Source organism: Ursus maritimus, unplaced genomic scaffold (genome assembly GCF_017311325.1).
Source record: "Ursus maritimus isolate PB19 unplaced genomic scaffold, ASM1731132v1 scaffold_5, whole genome shotgun sequence".
Lineage (NCBI taxonomy): Eukaryota > Metazoa > Chordata > Mammalia > Carnivora > Ursidae > Ursus > Ursus maritimus.
The window spans coordinates 63,979,265-63,999,217 of NW_024426663.1; the positions used below are offsets into that span (position 1 = coordinate 63,979,265).

The 19,953-nt window shown below is 39.9% G+C and overlaps 1 long non-coding RNA gene across 1 annotated transcript in view; it reads left to right on the forward strand.

Moving 5' to 3' along the window:
- The window catches only part of LOC103670515, a 76,178-nt gene extending 60,107 nt beyond the window's left edge, over positions 1 to 16,071 (forward strand). Inside the window, exon 3 of the long non-coding RNA XR_005832542.1 lies at positions 15,996 to 16,071. This is a non-coding gene — a long non-coding RNA (uncharacterized LOC103670515). The remainder of the gene's footprint in view (positions 1 to 15,995) is intronic.
- Positions 16,072 to 19,953: the final 3,882 nt, after the last annotated feature.

The following is a 19,953-nucleotide window of genomic DNA, read 5'->3' on the forward strand; positions in this document are numbered from 1 at the left end:
CAATTTAAGAAATTCAGGCTGTTAGGAATTCTGATGTAACCTAGGAGTATTTTTCAAATGATGGTCCACTGTAAAAAAATTTTTTCTTTACCTTTTTTTGGGGGGACAGTAGATAGAGATTTGGGAAGAGGCAGTTTGACATGTGATGGTCCTATGGTAGTGAATGGAGATTTGTTTTCTGGTCCTAACTCTGCCTCTGATGAAATGACTATTTCAGACAAGTCATTTAAACTTTCGTGTCTGTAGACCAAGAAAGTTGAAGGCTAACTGGATGATCTCTAAAATACTTTACAGATTTAAAAAAAAAGATTCCGGGATTTTATTTATTAGTTTTAGATTTTTGTTTGTTTCCTAGAATTTGAATGAAATAGAATTTGGAGGAGATACAAAGTGTGAATAGGACTTTTTTATAAACACATTCTCTATCGATTTTTTCTGTACATTTTCCGTGAATCAAATTCTTTAAATTATCTGTAGTTCACGATGTGTTTAGATCTGTTGGAATATAATTAGATCCACTTGAATGACTTTCAGATTGACCACTAAATAGTTTCTGGAACTACATTACTTTATTGAAAACAGGGCCTTAGTGTTTTCTTAAGAAGAAACAGAATCATTTATGTTAGGAAGAAACTTACTAGAATAGATTAGTCCGGGAATTTGTGCTCAGGATTCTAGCTTCCATTCCCCCGCTTCCCCTCCTCAACTTTGTACTGGATTTACTACTTTAGGCTTCAACAATCACTTCATCTCTCTAGGCCACAGATTGCCCAGCTAATAAACAGTGGCATTAATTCAGAAATATGTAGAACTTAAGGGTTACTAAATAAATTTCTGTAACATGTTTTGAGATATTCCAATAAAAAGTGATAAGGACAACATCTTATATTAGTTTCATTTTCCTCTTCATGCTATTAAAAACATTCAACAGGAGAGATGCTATTTCTTCCTTCCAAGCCGTACTTTTGAAGATGTTGATGATACTAGCATCACTTTTTAAAAGAAAAATCCGTTAGATATTTATTAATTATAAGCATTCACATTATTTATTAAGCTTCAAATCATTAGTATTAAGTTCCCCCACTGTTTTTCCTGGGAACTATCCAATTTCTTTGCATATCTTGGTGATTAAAGTATCCTATATCCACTAACAAGAGAGTGACTTCACTTTGTGCCAGATAGAAACTCTAATTCTCCTTAGAGAGTTTAAATTATTTTATTTTGTGTAGAATGGATCAGAAGGACGTCTTTCTTAGTTCTGTGAAGGCCACTTTTATCCAAGGACCTTTATTCCCTGGCCTAATTTAGCCATAAATGTCCTTTAAAGATGAATAGTACTGATGATTGATAAATAAAATGTGCATAGAGATATAGCTAGTAACAATGCAGAGACTCTGTTCTTTATCTTTGCCAGGGGATTTTCAAATCCACATGTCTTTGCAGATTAAATACTTATCTCCTGGGATGAATAATTTAAAACATCAAAAACTTACTTTGCTTTGAAGTGGCTGGCATGTGAACTAACTACATTATTGTCATCCGGATCTTTTATTATTTCATTTTTTCACGGTTTTCAAATGTTGCAACAATTGAAGTCCTGCTGGGTCAGGAAGATGGGCATTTTATCTGCTGATGTGTATCCAAGTTTGAGTGGGGACTGTCTCGGTCCATTGACACTGCTATAACAGAATACCATTGACCGACTGGCTAATAAGCAACAGAAATTTATTTCTCATAGTTCTGGAGGCTAGGAAGTTCAAGATTGAGGCACCTGCAGTATGCCTGATCATAGATGGCTGGGTTGTCACTATGTCCTCACATGATGGACAGGGCAAGGGAGCTCCCTGGGGTTTCTTTTATAAGGGCACTAATCCCATTCATGAGGGGTCCACCCTCAAGACCTAATCACCTCCCAAAGGCCCTTTCTCCTAATTGGAAATTAGGACTTCAACACACACATTTGGTGGGAGACATATTCAGTCTATAGCAGGAACATAATTGGAGGACTCTTTAAGAAAAAAAGGAAGTACATATGAAGGTGAATATATACTTAGAAAAAGAAATCATACATGTAAAATTTAAGACCTGACAAATGCCACAAATTAAATTAAATTAAGTACCTGAAATTAAATTGCCCTTTCCCCTTATTTTTGGGTGTATGCTCTTTGATTACCTCTTCATGTATCAACAAATTTAAAATTTTCATATCATTTTCTGTAGAGAAAATAGAATAATTTTTTCACTAGAATGCTTGATTGAAATTGTTTTTATCACTGATAGTTTACAGAAGTTTCTTTATTTCCACAATCTATTATTAGTCACGAGAATTATAGGTTGTTGTCAAATTTAGGAAACCTCTAAAAGTTTCATTCACATATGCACTCTCTGCAGCATTCCTCCAAACACAAAAGTTGCAATAAACTTTATTTCATGCAATTGCCATTGAAAGGAAAAAAATATATCGTGTGTTTATAATTGTATATGCTGCATTATTGAGTATATGCCTGACAGAAAGAAAACTTCTACTTTCACTAGTCACTTATAGGAACTGCAACTTCCACTCGCAATTTTATAAGTCTGATGACAGGGAGGGTTTTCCAAAGATTAGCCCTGCCTCTGTTTCCTTCTTCACCCACATGATTCTTTTGCCAGGTGCCCGAGGACACATTATGTCACAATGCAACCTCTAGCTCTGTATATCTGCGTTGTGATGCCAGTGAGCACAGGAAGCATTAGAAATATTCCTGAAAGCCATTTCTTACATGGGGATGGCTTGCAATAATATTTATACATGGAAGTGGTTGTGAATCCATGAATATATCTCATTGAGGCCAAAGTAGATGTATTTATACTCTATTCAATTTCTCCTTAATTGGAGGTTAAACATGCCTACGGGCAAGTTACCACCACCGCCATGAAAAGTTAAGTGACTGTTGGGACATAGGAGTGGAAATAGACAATGGTCTTAACTAATTACTGTTAGAAGATGTCACCTTTTTAAATTTTACAGAAATACAAAATCCTCTGAGCACATTGCTGGGGTCCCTCCCAGAGCCTTGGAAGGTACCTATGAAAGTGAGGATTCTGAACTGTATATGCTATTAACTTCAAAGAAAACCTGAATCTGGCCAAGTGCCTGAGCTTTTTGCTTTTGAAAATACTGTTCTTTATATCTCCGGTCCAGAGCTCAGTGTGGAGGGCAGTATCTGCGATCATGGTAGCAGGAGTAGACCTCTCTCTCTCCCGGTCCCAGTATCTCCTTTTGTTACTGGTATTCCCAGAGTCTAGCATTACACTTCGTACACATCATGTGGAGAAGCAAGGAGATGGGCCTGTTTTCAGGGTTCAAATCCCACTTTCACCATTCAGCTTTTGGAAAAGTCCTTTATATTTATGAGTGTCACTCATAAACTGGAGTTAAGAATCCATACCTTTAAAGGTTTCTGTGAGAATCTGAGGTAATGCAAGTGATTAATTTTTGTGAGCCTTGGTTTAGTTGTTTATAAAATGAAATTAATAACGCAGATCTTGAAAGGTTGTTTTGAGGATCTCACGTAACACATATAAATTAACCTGCACAGTGCTTGGACTATAGATAGCATTGGTCAATAAATCATCACTACCTGTGGGAAGGGCTCACCAAATATTCTTGAGTCCTTCTATGCTTCCCAGCCTACCTTGCTGTAAGGTTGACATCACGTGACCATGTCTGACCAATGAAATGGAAGGGGAGAAGCAGCATTTTATGGGCCAAGACAGTTAAAAGCCAGTATGTTTTCTGCAACTCCTTCTACCTCCATAGCAGCACCGTTGATGATGGTGTAGCTAGAATATGCAAGGAACCTGGATCCCCGAGTCGCTATCAAAGGAGAACTTCACAGAACTTCTGGACTGTATTGGACTTCATGTGAACATGATCTAAAAGTTGATTGTGTTAAGGCATTATGATTTGTTGTTTTTTTTTATTACTGTAGCTTAGCCTAGCATTGTACGTCATTATTATTGTTGTTCTTGTTTTTATTAGTATTACTTTTGAATTGAACAGAACAATTCACAAATGTTGGCGCATTTAGTGGTACGCAGAGCCAGAGTGTTGGCTCCTGTACTTGGTAATAGGGACATAAAAATGTTGCTGTTGCATGTAAAACCCCTGGTTCTTCCACAAACATCAATTCCAAGGAGGTCAAGCTAAAATAAAATAGGAAGGAGAAAAAAGTGCATTAAATTTTCCGTTTGGCTCACCAGCTAATCCTCTTTATTCAGGCTACCTTATTTCCTTGAAACCCTGACTCTAAGAGTCAATGCATATTTTGTCAATTAATAAGTCTATGACTTATTAAAAAATGACGTCCTTTTCTACCAAAGTTTTAGGAAATGATGTATCCTCCCTTCTAAATTTCATTGGCTCAGTAATGCTCCATGCCTTAATAAAAGGTCTAATTAAAAGTGTTGTGCACAGTACCTTTGCATTAAGAATAAATTCCACAATCAGAAATTCTCAGATGGGCAGCCGGGCATTCAGAGTTTAGCCAGCAGCAGGTATGAGCATAGAGTCAATATCTGTGTTTTTATTTTTGGAGGGGCTATCACTTAAACTACATTGAAAACCTCCATTTAACCATTTTTTTTTTAATGGTGTGACTCAAAAAATGATTTCAGATGCAGTTCTCTTTGGGAAGACTGGTAGAAATAATAGCTTGATGGGCTGTTCCTTTGCAGTTGTTACCAAAAACTTCCAGAAATAGACATAATGCAAGGGACCAGTGCAAACTATGGCAAGACGTTAGTACCTGACGGAGTTTAGGATATGCTACCCCCAAATATGCCATTTTGGAATCTTGATTATTTTGAGCTGAAATCACCTGAAAACAGCAGATACAGGAAGAACTCTCTGACTTAGCCTGCCTGTCCTTCCTTCCTTCCTTCCTTCCTTCCTTCCTTCCTTCCTTCCTTTAAAGATTTTTAAAAATCTATTTGAGAGGGAGCAAGAGAGCACATGAGCAGGGGGAAGAGGCAGAGGGAGAGGAAGAAGCAGACTCCTGGCTGAGTTGGGAGCCCAACACAGGGCTGATCCTAGAACCCTGGGATCGTGACCCGAACCAAAGGCAGACACTTAACCAACTTAGCCTTTTTTTACCTAAAAACAGGCCATGAAAAAGATACCCTCCCTGTACCAGGAACAAAAGAACTTATTCTTATGGACAGAGCCTGGGAATTGATGCTGAAATGGAGCTGTGCAAACAAATGTACTCAGATAACCTCATGTTCTAGTTCTGCCTCTCCATGTATCTCCTTGTATTTCCCATGTTTACTGCCTCCAGCTCAGACCTCTTCATCTTATTATTTTCCACAAGTTATCATTTCCTTGTCAAAAAGGTATAAATGCTTTCTGCTCCAGTCATTTCTTCAGGTTTTCATTCTCTCGTGAAGTCCACCNNNNCCCCCCCCCCCCCCCGCCCCCTCATGCGCACAGGGGAAGGGAGAGAAAACTGAATGGGAAGAAATCAGAAAGGAGACAAAGCATGAGAGACTCTGGATTCCGGGAACCAAACTGAGGGTTACAGAAGGGAGGGGGTGGGGGGATGGGGTAACCGGGTGATGGGTTTTAAGGAGGGCACATGTTGTGATGAGCACTGGGTGTTATACGCAACTAAAGAATTGTTGAACACTACATCAAAAACTAATGATGTACTCTATGTTGGCTAACTGAACATAAAAAGAAACAAAAACAAAAGCAAAAAACTTGCATGCTTTTCTCCTGTTAATCTGCCTTATATCCATTTAATTGTTAAGCCCAGCCAGAGACCCAAAAGGGGTAGAGGAGAATTTTTCCTCCCCTACATTACCAAAGTAATGTCAGTTTGGAAATTCATGTCAGGCTCCAGAGAAGAGGCTATTCCATAGGTCAGGAGATTAGGAACTGAGGTGGGATGTATAATGCATTGGGAAATAGGCCCTGAACCAACAGAGAGCTGGATCTCGTTCTTTCTGAATGCTGCCTGCACACCTGGGAAGGAGGCAGGCAGCAGGGGTGAGGGGCAGGCTGCAGTCTTAAGGATGTGGAACAAAGTTAACTCTCAGTCCAGTTTGAGAAAAGAGAGAATGCTTTTGACACATAGGAAAAATGCTAATGTTCATTAAAGATATTATAAAAGAAATATATGTGCATGGACTTAAAAAATAGTATCACTTGACAGGATTTGAGGTTAAGAGGGTTTTTATAACTTTAGCCTAAATATAGAGAGAGGGCTTTATTATCAGCTTAATATGGTCTTTGGTTCCGGACATTCCATGACAGAAAAAAGAGCAAAGACAACAAACAAACATACACATATACCAAGCAAAAAAAAATCCCACACATCTAATGAGACTCCTTAAATCTCCAAATAAGCCATTGTGATGTAGAAATTCTTGGATAGTCATAACAAGTGGGTCTAACTTAAAAACTCTCCTGGACAATCATGAGCTATGAATATACATTCAGAAGGATTAGAAGAAATCTACATAATAAATTGCAGACACATTTCTAATAGGGAGAAATATGCAGGGGAAAAGAAGAGGCAGGTATTCTGAAATTAGAAGAGCCTTTGTGCTGTCTTAGCAGCAGAATCACTGTCCAGCACAATGACAGGCTTGCTTTCCTAACAGTAGCAGCAAACACCTAGTTCCCCTGCAGCAAGTAAGAAACCCTCCAGGAAAAGGAAAAGAAAATACTCCCCCCACGGCTTCTCCCACTTTCCAGAGCAGCTGCCTCCTATAAGAGACCTGCCCAAGGTCTTCCCTCAGGTCAGCTCAGTCGGGTTAACCACCACCTGTAGGCCTCCTAACTACCTCTGCTCCAGTTCTTTCCTAAAGCGGTGATTCGCACAGTCTAGCATTGGAATCACCTGTAGAGTTTATCACAGCGGAGACTGCTAGCCCCACTCCCAGGGTTTCCGATATAGTCCTTCCGGGGTGGAGCTCCGGAATCAGCCTCTCCGAAGGTCCCCTGGAGATGCCGTGGCTGCTGGTCTGGTGGTCACCCTTGAAGAACTGCTGCGTTCATATATGCAGTAGAGGTATGTTTATAGCAAATTATATTTATTAACAAAGTGAACCCTTTTCTGTAATCCCGGAGCATGCCTACCAATCACTTTTTCTTGCGAGACGATGAGCACTTAAAATGTGTCTTAAAATGTGTGAATTCTCAAGTGACTGAATCTGTCAAGTGTTGGGCAAAACTTACAGGCCAGATTTTCTAATTTCGTCCTTTATTTCCTTTCTTTATTGGACTTTAAATACAACTTCACCAATTGTGCTTCAAGCCAGTATCTCTGGACTTGGGGGTAAAGGCTCTCTTCCTCTCCAGCTAGCTGTTTATCAGGGATGGGCTCGCTCTTCCTTGTTCTTCCTCTTCACAAGTAAGGGTGATAGTCTAAGGAATACATTAACTTTAGTAAAATCATCGTAAATAGACAAGATATTATTATAATCTGTTGTACTTATCTCACCTCCATCTCAGAAATAGCACTACTCAGTCCTAAGTGTTTTCTTTTCTATTGATCTTCTGTTATTTTTTCCTCTATGGAAAACATGATAGAATCCTTACAGATGAGAATTTAGTTTAATTCCTTTTATTCATTCTGAAAATTCTTTTTTCTTTTCTTCAGGCTCCTGACATGTTAGCATCACTTTGTGTCTCACGGTGTCCCAGCTTGCTTTTTGCATTTGCTTGTTTTCATTATATATATATATTTTTTACTGTGGTAAAATGTACATAGCAAAGTTTACCCTTGTAACCAATTTCAAGTGTATAATTAAGTGGCATTAAGTACATTTACAGTGTTGTGCTACCATACCAATATCCATTTCCCCAACTTTTTCATCATTCCAAAGAAACCCAGTGCCCATTAAACGCTAACTTCCTATTCTCCTCTCCCACCAGTCCCCAGTAACACCCATCCTACTTTCTGTCTTTACGAATTTGCCAATTCTAGGTACTTGTAGATATTCAGTGGAATTCTGCAATATTTCCCCTGTTGTGTCTGGCTCATTTAACTCACCACGATGTTTTTAAGGTTCATCTCTGCTTTTATCATCTCTATTTCTTCTTAGATCTCTCCAACAGAGTTTGCATTTCCTGTCGTGTTCTTTCTCTCATGTTATTTCATGGTCCTCCTTCCTTCCTCCCCTCCTCCCCCCCACCTTTCTTGGGGAGAAAACTGAGTCTACCTATACTGAAGGTAAGGATTCTGGAATCATTGATTTTGTTTGGCTTTTCCTAGCAGGTGAATAGAGTTTTGCGTGCTGATTATTCAGTCTGTGACTCGGGAGTAGGGCTTCACTGAAATCTCTGCTCTCATCTTGATGCATAACCAGCCACTGCAGATAGAGCCGGCCCAGAACAATTTAGGTGTCTCTGAGAATTTTTCCAAGAGCTCTTTCTAGACCCTTTTAAAATAATATCTAAAGCTGAGGACCTCAGAAATAGGAAAAAAGAAAAAAAAAAAGAAAAAAAGAAAAAGTTGTAGTGCCTGGGTGGCTCAGTTGGTTGAGCATCCAAATCTTGGTTTCAGCTCAGGGTCACGATCTCATGGGTCATGGGATGGAGGCTCACATACGGGCTCCGTGCTCAGCGGGGAGTTTGCTTGAAGAGTCTCTCCCGCTGCCCCTCCCCCCCACCTGTACTTGCAGTCTGTTTCTCTGTAAAATAAATAACTCTAAAAAAAGAAAAAAGAAAAATACCTGTTAAAAGTCATGTTGCATAGGCTTTATCTGCAACTCAACCACCTCTTTAGCATTTAAAGTAGCTATTGTTTTTTTCTCAAATAATGAGTGAACAAAGTTAAGTACTAAGGTGGTGAAGAAGTTTAAAAAATGGGAGAGACCCGCATTTCGTCTCAGATAGGCTCTTCCTCCCATGTGACAGGGCAGCAGCACAGGAATCTCCGTTGAAGGGGAGAAAACCAACAATCTCCTAGATCCAGTTAGAATGGTGGTTACCACTGCTTTCGATTATGTAGTTCAGGCTGTGTATCAATTTGTTAAAGTTGTGGAGAACTTACGGGTGCCTCCAAGGAAAGTAACTAATATAGCTAAAAGCACTAGATCAAAAGAAATCAAGTTTTCACCAATAGCAATGGGTTCCTTTTACATTCTTTAAAAGTCACACTAACTTATAAACTGCTTGAAAATTAGACTGTGCTCAATGACTCCCCAGCTATCACTTAGAGGATATCTCGTATCCAATCAATCAAAGAGTGTTTTTGTTCATAATTATCTCATTAATATATGTGTATACAACTCTGCACACATAATTTGAAAAAGTCTAGTTAGCTACTAGTTTCTTCTTCTTTTTTAAAAATTGCTTATTGGTACTAATGAATCACTGATGTTATTAACAAACAGGACTCTTTCTTTCCTTTTGTACATGACAGACTCCACAACTCCACACACTCAGAAAGTAGAGAGACTCTGCATTGTTGTTGTTGTTTTTTAAAGATTTTATTTATTTATTTATGTGACAGAGAGAGAGAGAGACAGCCAGCGAGAGAGGGAACACAAGCAGGGGGAGTGGGAGAGGAAGAAGCAGTCTCTCAGCGGAGCAGGGAGCCTGATGCGGGGCTCCATCCTAGGACCTGGGATCACGCCCTGAGCCGAGGGCAGACACTTAACAACTGAGCCACCCAGGCACCCCGACTCTGTGTTGTTTTAACTGGATTTGTCATTCAGTAGGCCAACCTTGGCTTCATTCCCAAGTTCAAAGTTACTTAAGCAAAATGGGAAACACAAATAATACTATATATGCCTTTTATAGGCAGATAAAATAGAAAGCACTTACCTAGAAACATCAGCCTTGCACATTCATTTTGCCTCAATCCTTGATATTACATACGCCAACTCATCATCATCTGTCTAGAAAATTATGTTTAAAAAGTGGCTCACACCACAGAATCAAAGAATGAGGAAGTGACTGCAATGTTAGAAGTTTTACTCCTCTGCCTATCTTGAACCTCTGCTTCCAGTAAGAACGTGAAGCATTTAATCCGTGTTGCTGCTCTGTTTTCCAGCAGGGAACTTCTTAATAGTTATTAAACAGAACGTTTTCCTTCTATTTCTAGTTCTTCATTCAGTCTCTAATACCTTGAGCGCTAAGATAATTTGAATCAATTCAGCCAAACAAATATTTGAAAGAAACTTTGTTAAGCCCTGCTTCCTATTTGAAGATTAGGGAGCAAAATTCCTCCTGGTAAAAAGTTTGCAACTTGGCAAGATTAAGGGGGAAAATAAGGTGAACATACACATTTGGTTAATGCAACGCAAAGAAGGTAAAGGCTAAGGGAGAGTACAAAGTGCTCTCAGGGTGTGAATGGCAGAAGAGGTCAGGCTCCCTGGGAGGGATAAGGAAAAACTGAGGTGCTTGCACCTGATAAACATCTGGATTCTCCGAGTTTACTGTGCATCAGGATTATCTGGAGGATGTGTTAAAATACAGATTGCTAGGCACTACACTCAACCTTTTCGATGCAGGAGGTCTGAGGTGGGGCCTGAAAATCTGCATTTCTAACAAGTTTCCAGGTGATTCTCATACCTCTTGTTCAGAGGCAGTGCTTGGAGAATCATTGCCCTACAAAGGTTGAAAAAGAATAGAGAAACTTTCTCCCAGAGAAAGAGATGAGCATATTGGAGAGGCAAGAACTGAAGGGCACTTTAAATAATAATAAAGTACCTAGTGTTTTGAGCTTTCTTAATTTTGCCAATGAGGAGATAAGGTTCAGAGAGGTTTAAGAACTTGCTTGCCATCATAGCTAATGAACAGCAGAGTCAGGATTTGAACCTATGGGGTCGGCAGCACAGAAGATGATGCCTAACCGCTATGATTCATAGTGGGAAGCAGGACATCTTCACTGACACATTTTGTTAGGCAGTAATGGGACTTAAGGCTCAGCATGCGAGTTGCAGTTAGAGGCCTTAAATGCCAGGGCAAGGAATTTTATACTTAGGATGTTTAATAGAGATGTTTTTGAAAATTTTTAATCAAGATTGAGTAGAAGTGTATACAACCAAGAGGGGCAAAAGGATGGAAGCCTTGTTAGAAGTCTTCCACAATAGCCAAGTAAAAGGCAAGGAAGTCACAAGGGCAACTGCAGTTGGACTTGTGATGGACACAAGAGCTATTCTGTAGGTCAGCAACACTGGTGATTCCCAGTGTTTCTACCAACTGTGATTCCATAATTCCAAAGATTTCGTTAATGAAGCAAACTGGATTTAACTAAACAAAGAAAAAATGTTCCATCTGAGGTTAGTATTTTCCCCATTATAACGCATTCACATTGTAACGAACAGTTGATAATCATCTAGGGCTCAAAGTCACATTATTGTCCTGGTTGTGATAAGAAGCACCAAATGAGCAAATGAGCAGATCTATAAAATTTTACTGCTTTCAGTTGCAGGTCTTTGTCACTGTACCCATATCCAAGGTCAATTACGTGATGGACATTTTAAATTTAAGTCAGATCTACAATTCGTGTTTCAGGAATTCTTCTGATGCCATCAAAAGCCAGTGGAATGTTTTAATAATCCCAAGATAATAAGTTATTTTGCTGATGTTAAATAATTATGGCCAAAACAAAGAAATCCCTGTGGTTTTGTGGGTAAATATATAACTTACACCAGGTTATTTAAAAAACGGAATATATCTTTCCTGTCTTATGGTTCGAAAAATACGGCATTTTGCTACCTGATAATGTGTGGGGGGCCTGTGTGTAGGAGTCAAGGAAAACTTTCTAAGTTCAGGCCAGGAGAGTATTGAGACAAGACAGGAAGTATTGAGAAGGGCCCCATTGGGAAGAATTTGGTGCTGAAGGAGAAGTAGATTAGGACATGTGTGTTGGGATGTCTCTTTAACTCAGGACTCCAAGGCAGGATATTGTTACCTATCAGGATGTATGAAAACAAGAAATATTGAGACTTTTTGAGTCAAGAAAACCAGATTGTTACCTCTCTGCAATACGACATATTTTAGCTTTTAGAATGCGGTTTTTGGACAAAATAAAACTTTCCTAATGCGGATCAAGACGTTCCAATTATACTATCACTGCCTGTACCCCTAAGCCCCATGGAAAGAAAGGAAACAAACGAACAAAAAAGGAAGCTTCCTTTACACATAACCGTGGTGGCCTACATGTATGTGGTCATGAAATAGTTAAGTAACAGGCCTCTGATAGTTGTAGCTCCAGAAAGCTCTCAATGAGGTGATCCATTTCTGCACAATAGGATCTAGTTTCTCCCCCATAGTACAGTCCAGCCCCAAAGGCGGTCATTCTCACACTGTCAAAGGCCAGAGCGCCTGAGGGCAGTCTTTTCACAGAGGCAGGTATTTTAGAGGGCTCTGGAGAATATCTCTCTTTAAGTTTCGGTATGTGTTCTCCAGCAAATTAGCAATAGCAAGATCTATAAATACAATTCATTATGTGTATTTGGAAATTGAATTTGGAGTAGTTACCAGCAAAGAGACTGAATATGCACCGCGAATTAGCATGTCAGCCTTGCGAAAGGAAATAACAGCCTTGGCACATACTAAGGTAGGAAATGAAACAGCCCCGAAATAGAGGATTCTCAGCAGATAACATGTAACTAAGATGATGCGGGGAAAAAAAGAGGGCACAAGTAAGACAGTAGCGGGTGTACGATTCCCAGTAGCTAAATGCAGCAGATGCATTATTCCTAGCCACATGCGGCTAAATGAGTCACCATTCTCCAATGAGGAAAAAAATCCAAAAGAATGCTAGGGGGGAGCAATGCCAAACTCAATATTACTGACAATGAATATATGTAGGTATGCATGTATTTGCTTCAATGAGCTGTTAAGGGAAGCTCTGCTTAGTTTATTTCTCAGTGGGGGCTGAGTCATCAACAATTAAATTTTTGCTTGCTTCATGGAGTCCACGAGTAGCAGAATTTGCCGAGTGTTGATAAGCAGGACCAGGTGGATCCGAGCAGCATTTGCAGCCAAGCCTGCGGTCCCCAGCACAGAGAGATTAGGGAGCATCCCCGTGTGTCTGAAGCTCCAGGAGCCCATGACCAGAGTCATTGCAGCCCTGGCAGCTTGGCAGAGCACACCTGGGGATACATGAAAACTTTAAGCATGAACCTTTAGTTCAAGGTTAACTGGAGAGCCTGAAGCAGGGTAATACGAGTTGTTACATCTTGTAATTAAAAGAGTTTGCTGTGTGGTTACCTGACATAGTTACTGAATGGCCTGCATGAAATGACATGCTGCATTCTGCAGTTACTGTGAATTACCTTATATCATCACCATGCCTTGGAAAGACAAAGAAAATGCAGGGAGAAGCTTTTAGCAGCAATTTGTAGCAAAGATGTTTGGAATAAGAACACATTGCTTGTTACCACTGGCTCTTATGTTAATCACCTAATTGCAAATTGGCTTTCATTAATGTCCGGATACCACTGGAATAATCTTATAGCTTCTCTAGTCTGATATCCTGCTATTTATATTTATATTGAACATGCCTGTACATACAGATTTTTTTTTTCTTTTCAGAGGCATTTAATGGCTCCATTTTTACCTTTCTGCTTGGAGGCAGGGAAATAAGACTTGTGAGCCATGAGGCTGTATTCTGAACTCATAGCTTATAGATAGAATATAATATAAAAATGGAAGTGTTCTAAAAGGCAATACATAGATCTTTATGCACAGAAAAGCCTACCACAACATCCAAAATTCTGGAGAAGATACTTGCTGCCTTTGAATATTGCTCTCCTTTTACCATAGTCCATCCTGGCATTTTGACCTTCTCCCCTTAAAGGTAGTCAGGCTTGAAGCCACACTTCACTTGCTACATTCTAAAGATGACTGCCATCTTCTGTTTGAAAAGGGACAATAATCATCTGTTGCTTGTTAATATACAAAAACAAGAGAACAGTCTGCTTGGTTAGCCTGGCTCCTATAGGTGTGTACCATTCTACATACTCTCATGGAGCATGCAGGATCAACACCTGAATAAGTAGAGCTTAAGCGGACCAGTTTCCAATTGGCTAGTTAGTGCAGTGTTCTACCAAAGGAAAGGCACAAATGTACAAGTGGGGCTGGGCAGGTGTGTTCCTATTCCTTCTCCTTCTCGTTAAACTTTTCTCCTAATGTAAAATCTGTTTTTTATAGAAAATCATGTAGTACGAAAAAAAGTATAAAGAAGAAAACAATTACCCTTCCCCCAGTCTGAAATTATCAATATAAATGTTTGGCAACCTTTTAATTCATTTTTTTCAAGATTTGTTATTTCTACTTTCTGATACTTCCAGATATATTTATTAATTCATTATCTAAAATGAGCGTGTATGTTCATTGGTTGGGAAATGTTCTGAGCCTATAAGGATTACTTAAAAAAAAAAATCTTTTACATCAATTTAGCATGCAAATTACAAATGGTCCTTGGTAAGGGCAAAGAAAATGCAAAATTGTCCATCTATTATTCCATTTGTTGCTTAATACAGTGCCAATATATATGTCTGGTTTTTATGAGGTTTGTTTTTGTAGTTTTATTTTTTGTTTTTTGGGGGGGGTTTTGGCTAGTTAAAATACCACGGTCACTTTGATTCTGAATCTACCTACTCCCATAATTTTCTTTTTCATAGCATTGGGTTATATATTTTTACTGTCTTAATGAATTTATCTTGAAGTATATTTAATTCAACATGTATCTTTTATGAAAAACAAATATGTCTTATAAAATGTAACCTTAGGGAAATAAATAGAACACAGGCCAGTAATGAGGAAGCAGGGTAAAAGGAAAAGCTGTGAATGTAGCTTGAATTTGCAGTTTTACCTGTTTCATTAAAACCCTCTTTAATCTCAGGGGCGCCTGGGTGGCTCAGTCCGTGAAGTGTCTGCCTTCAGCTCAGGGGCTCAGGTCCTGATCCCAGGGTTCTGGGATCCAGCCCCTTATTGGGCTCTCTGCTCAGCGGGGAGTCTGCTTTTCTCTCTTTAAAAAAAATAAATAAAATCTTTAAAAAAACCCACAAACCCTCTTTAATCTCTGAATCACAGAAAAGAAACTATATGTTGTTTTAAAATCACAGCTAAACATCAACTTAATAGTTTCATTCCTAACAACTAAAAAAACCAGTTTGTCTAAAACAAAGGTTCTCCTCTTTATAATGGGTAGAACTTGTCATCGTATTTTTCAGAGGCTTTCTAAAAATTAGTCTACTGAATAAGGTGATAAAACCCTTTATCTCTGATTTAAAAACTTAATGACAGAAATGAAAATGTTGAAGGTAGGAAATAGGTTTTTGTCAGTAAGTTTAAGTGGGATTAATGAATGAATCCAGTTTTTGGTCTGTAAGCTTTTTCAAGTTGAGGTTTTCCAGGCTCTCTGGTGACTTTCACAAATAACTGTTATCCTGGAAGCACACCGGTTAATCTGGGCCCCAAACTGGTTTTCCTCGGATACCCTTAAATCAGGGGTTTAGCTGAAGCCTCAACTAAGCTCACCCAGCATTCAGGCCCGTGGGAACAAGTCTGAAAAATTTGCAAAAAGGAGGTAGGGAATATGCCGTGTTTATGAGTATGCTGAGCAAAATTTCATTTACAGAAAGAAAAGGTAACCAGTACTTGAGAAAAGGGGTGACACTGTGGCCACCCCCTCAAATTAATCCCTAACACTCAGATTAATCCCTGTTTCTTGTGTAATAGTTTCAGCAGCTTTGTCAGACGAGGGCCTAGCAGATTCAGGAGATGGAGCTTTGGCTCAGGGTTGTGTAGCCTCAGGATGGGGCCTTGGGCCTTTAATGGGCATCAGCTGTGGCCACGAACTTTGGTGTCCACAGTGGGCGTGAATATAGGACAGGAGAAGAGAAGTTTCTTGTGGAACACAGAAAAAGCAGTTTTTGAGAATTTTTGTACTTCTTGGGAGGAACTGACGCTGATTGGGGCAGAGTCAGGAAATACTGTTTTGTGATAATTTCTTTCACAACATTTATTTTTCTGGCTGCAGTGACCTAGGAAACATGAGTTTTCCTCTCACCTAGACTTTGTGCAAGAATAAAGATGAACCAAGGAGGGCAGAAAAGTCACCTCAGGTATGTAATGCATTTGAGACACTCTCAGCCAATTTTTATGTAAGTGAATTGCTTGGATCTTACCCATCTGCATGGTCCAAGTCCAAGTGGGTACCAGGCAGGATATGTCACATCAGAATGTCTATCAACTAATAAAGTATAATTTATTAAGACTTGCTGTGAAGGGTGAGGAACATATGCATTAGCAGTAAGGAAGCGAGGTGGGAGTGTCAAATACCTACCTCCAATAAATGTGCCCATAACTGTGTGTTTGGCAGTTGTCAATTATGGGATAAATGGCTACCAATAATTGTTAGGAGTCATTACAAATGCTACGTCTTATAGAGGAAATGTGTCTTTTAGGCTCCCATTGAAAGGCTGTCAAGTCCTGGGTCCCCCTAAGCAAGAGTTTAGATGGAGATTCAAGGCCCAGGTAGCTGGTAGGAAAGGTCAGAAGGACAGCTTTGTAGTCAGGGAGATAGAGCTTATCAGGAGAGGATACTAGGTGTAAGCTCTTGAGGCTAAGGGCCTTATTAGTTTTGTTCACTGCTAGAGCCCCAGCACCTAAAGTAGTGGCACTCATTAAACTGTTGTTGAATGAATGAATAAATGGACATGGAATGGAAACATCTCAGTCAGCAGAGGGACCAGCTTAAAGCAACCTAGATGAACACAGCTCAGTTTCAACTAAAATTAGAAGTAGTCAAACTAGGAAAGGACCATGCAGTCTTCCTCAGGAGGCAAGGAAGATGGTTTTGGTTCTGGGGTAGCTGGACAGAAAAATTTAAATCAAGGGCCACTGAAAATCCAACTGGATGCTTCATTAGCTATCTGTGTCCCCAGTTGCCACTTTCATGCCTATAGTCAAGAGAGTTTCGTAGACTATCTACTATGAGAAGGAATATAGGCTCTGTGTAGTTACCTGTTGCCGACTAACAAAGTTACCCTGAAATGTGGCAACTTACTTTGGAATCCAGGTATAGCTTAACTGGGTGGTTTTGGCTCTGAGTCTTTGATGATAATGCTGCCAAGCAGTTCGCTGGGGCTGTGTCATGCCATGGCTGGACTGGGGTTGGCGAGTCTGCTTCCAAGCTCACTCACGGAGTGGTTGGTGGATCTCAGTTCCTCACTGGCTGTTGGTAGGCCATCGAGTTCTGGTCATGTGAACCTCTTCATAAGGCTGCTGGCGGGTGGGGAAAACCCCAAGGGAAGCCACAGTCTCTTAAAACCTAATCTCAGAAATGACATCCCAGTACTTGTGCCATATTCTGTTGTTGCAATTTTGGAACAAAGTGTCGGTGAACTAGTCTAGTGTGTGAATACCGGGAGACAGAGATCGTCAGGGGCCATCTTGGAGCCTGGCTACGGTATTAGCTATGAACACTGTTTCAAAAGAGTGTGTGGCCCCACAGGGACCCCCACTCATCTCACCCCTCAAAATAAAATCCAGAGATCCCTCCCACACATTTCTGCTACAGTATTTGAAATGGAATGGTTCTGAAGCCATCTAATTTGGGGCCCAAGGTCAGAAATTTATTTCCAGTCTAACATCTCTGGATCCCTCTCCTCTGTTCAAACTGTCAGAAGGGGCAGAAAGGAGTCACCTTTTCAATTCAGTTTTTATTAGTTCATTTTCTGGGCAGGAGAGTAAGGGTAAATAATTTTGATGACGTCAAACTCTCATTTTCTGGCTCGCACAACCTCTTCTTGACGTTGGGTTATTGTCACTGTAGGGGCTCCCTGAAACCTCTAGCACAGCCCTCAAGACAAGCTGTATCTCCATCTAGAGAGCCTTGCGGGCACGACAGTTGCACAGCTTCTGCTAGTAATGCAGAAGTCATCCGACAAGTAAAGACTTGAACCTGTACCCTGCTGCAGCTGGAGAGACTTCTGAGCTCCAACAGGCAGGGCTTTTTCCATGGGCTGAACTCAATAGGCTGTCCCCTGTTTGGAATGTTTGTGTCTTCTCAGAGCTTGGTGAGGTGTTGCTCCTGCGGCTGCATTTATCACATGTGGGAAAGTTCTGCAAAATAAGTCCAGGCGTATCCTGTTTAAGATTCACGTTGGAGCACAGACACAAACTGAGTCCAGGATTTAGCTTGGGTCGAGTTTCCTCCCTCCTACCGCCACCCCGTCCCCGCTGCCTGGATGGGCAGTGCCCCAGTGCTCCCCATTGCAAACCTGGCTGCACCACAAGGAGTTAAAGCTGTCCCTCTGCACTCCGCGAGGAGCCACACCAGAGCAAGGGAGACTCTAATTGCTTCTCTAGAACCAGCAGGGGGATCAGTAGATGCAGTGATCTAATAGTTTTTTTCCACAGCTATTGTTCTGATCACATGAGAGCTCTTGGTTGTCCTTATAATCCAAATTTTCCAAACCCTGGTTTGGTAATTGTCATAGTTTGAGTTTGAATTAAACTTTAAGCCATTTTGTTCCTTAGATCCTTGAAGCTGTTGTACAATAAAAGTACAAATTACTAAACTTCAGCTGTTTCGTAAAACCACACCGTAGATAATAATTACAATGGTCTTTTCCATTGCTTAGATAAGCTCTGCTGGTATGGACTAATAAACTTTATCTCGGCATTCTGATGAGGAAGTGGTTTTATTAAACCACTGAGTGTGAGTCTAGCAATAGAATTCTTTACAGTAAAGTTAATGTAGGAAAATCTGATGCTAGTTTAAAGGGATAGGTCACTTATCAAAGTTTACTCTGATCTAATACGTTTTCTTCAGTAAATTTTATTATGAGGATACCGTCCAAATTGTAGACTAGTTATAGAAGTCATTTCTGCCAACTGGGAGCTGAGAAAGTCGTAATGTAAAGGACTTTTTATGTAGGTCTCTGATGAGAGAAAATAGTGCCTTCGTTTAACAAATGGGAGAGAAGACAAATGAGTGTTCTTGATGACCATATTCTTTTTCTCTGCTCTTCTTTGTCTCTTAAGAGTTTATGTCCTGATTTTACCCATCAACATGAGGTAGGACTGCTTGTCAAAAGCCAGTGTGTTTAGCGTAATCCACTTTCCAAGGAAATACACACACAGATTGTCCTACCTTTAACAAAAATTAATTAGCCTTTGCGCTTAATGCTCTAAGAACTCTGGTGGGAACGTGACAAAAAGGAGCGTTCACTTGGGACTATGGCTGCAAAATATGACCAAGGCTATCTTATCTCATGGACAGGTACCGCCACTACAGTCACAGTGACTTTGAAAAAAAATGACCTTTACAAAGGTTACTTGATTCATCTGCTAGGAGTTAATGAGCACTTGTTGAATTTTCCTTTGTGTCAGGCAGAGAGGTGGGCACACTTAACAATGGATACATAGCATAGTTATTAAGAGCTTGAATTTTGGGTGCTAATTGCATGAGTTAGGTTTTTATTTCTGACATGCTAATTGTGTAGCCTCGGGCAAGTTATTCAACTTCTCTGTGCCTGGTTTCTTCAGCTATGAACTGGGGATAATAATAGTATCTATTTCATAGAGTTGATGTGAGGATTAAATGAGTTAACATTTAGAACAATGCCTGTCATCTCATAATGCTGTAGGTTTTAGTTATTATTGATACTATAAATATTATTTAAAAGAAACATAATCCTAATAGACTATTTTCATCTAAATCTTTCCCCATCCACACTTCTCATAGCATTTCTTATAGTCGATTTTTTAGTATGTTTAAAACAAATTTTTATGAGAGCTTCAAGAATTACAGCACTTTGCAATGTGAGACCCTTATTTTGTAATGCAAACCAGCCCTGGAGAAGCTATATGAATGGCTTGAAGTCAAAAACTCACCTGGTTGCATCGCCAGGATTAACATCCTGTTTATGCATCTAATACCTTAATTGTGGCTTAAAGGTCAGGATGGCATAGCTCTGGGGACCTGAGCT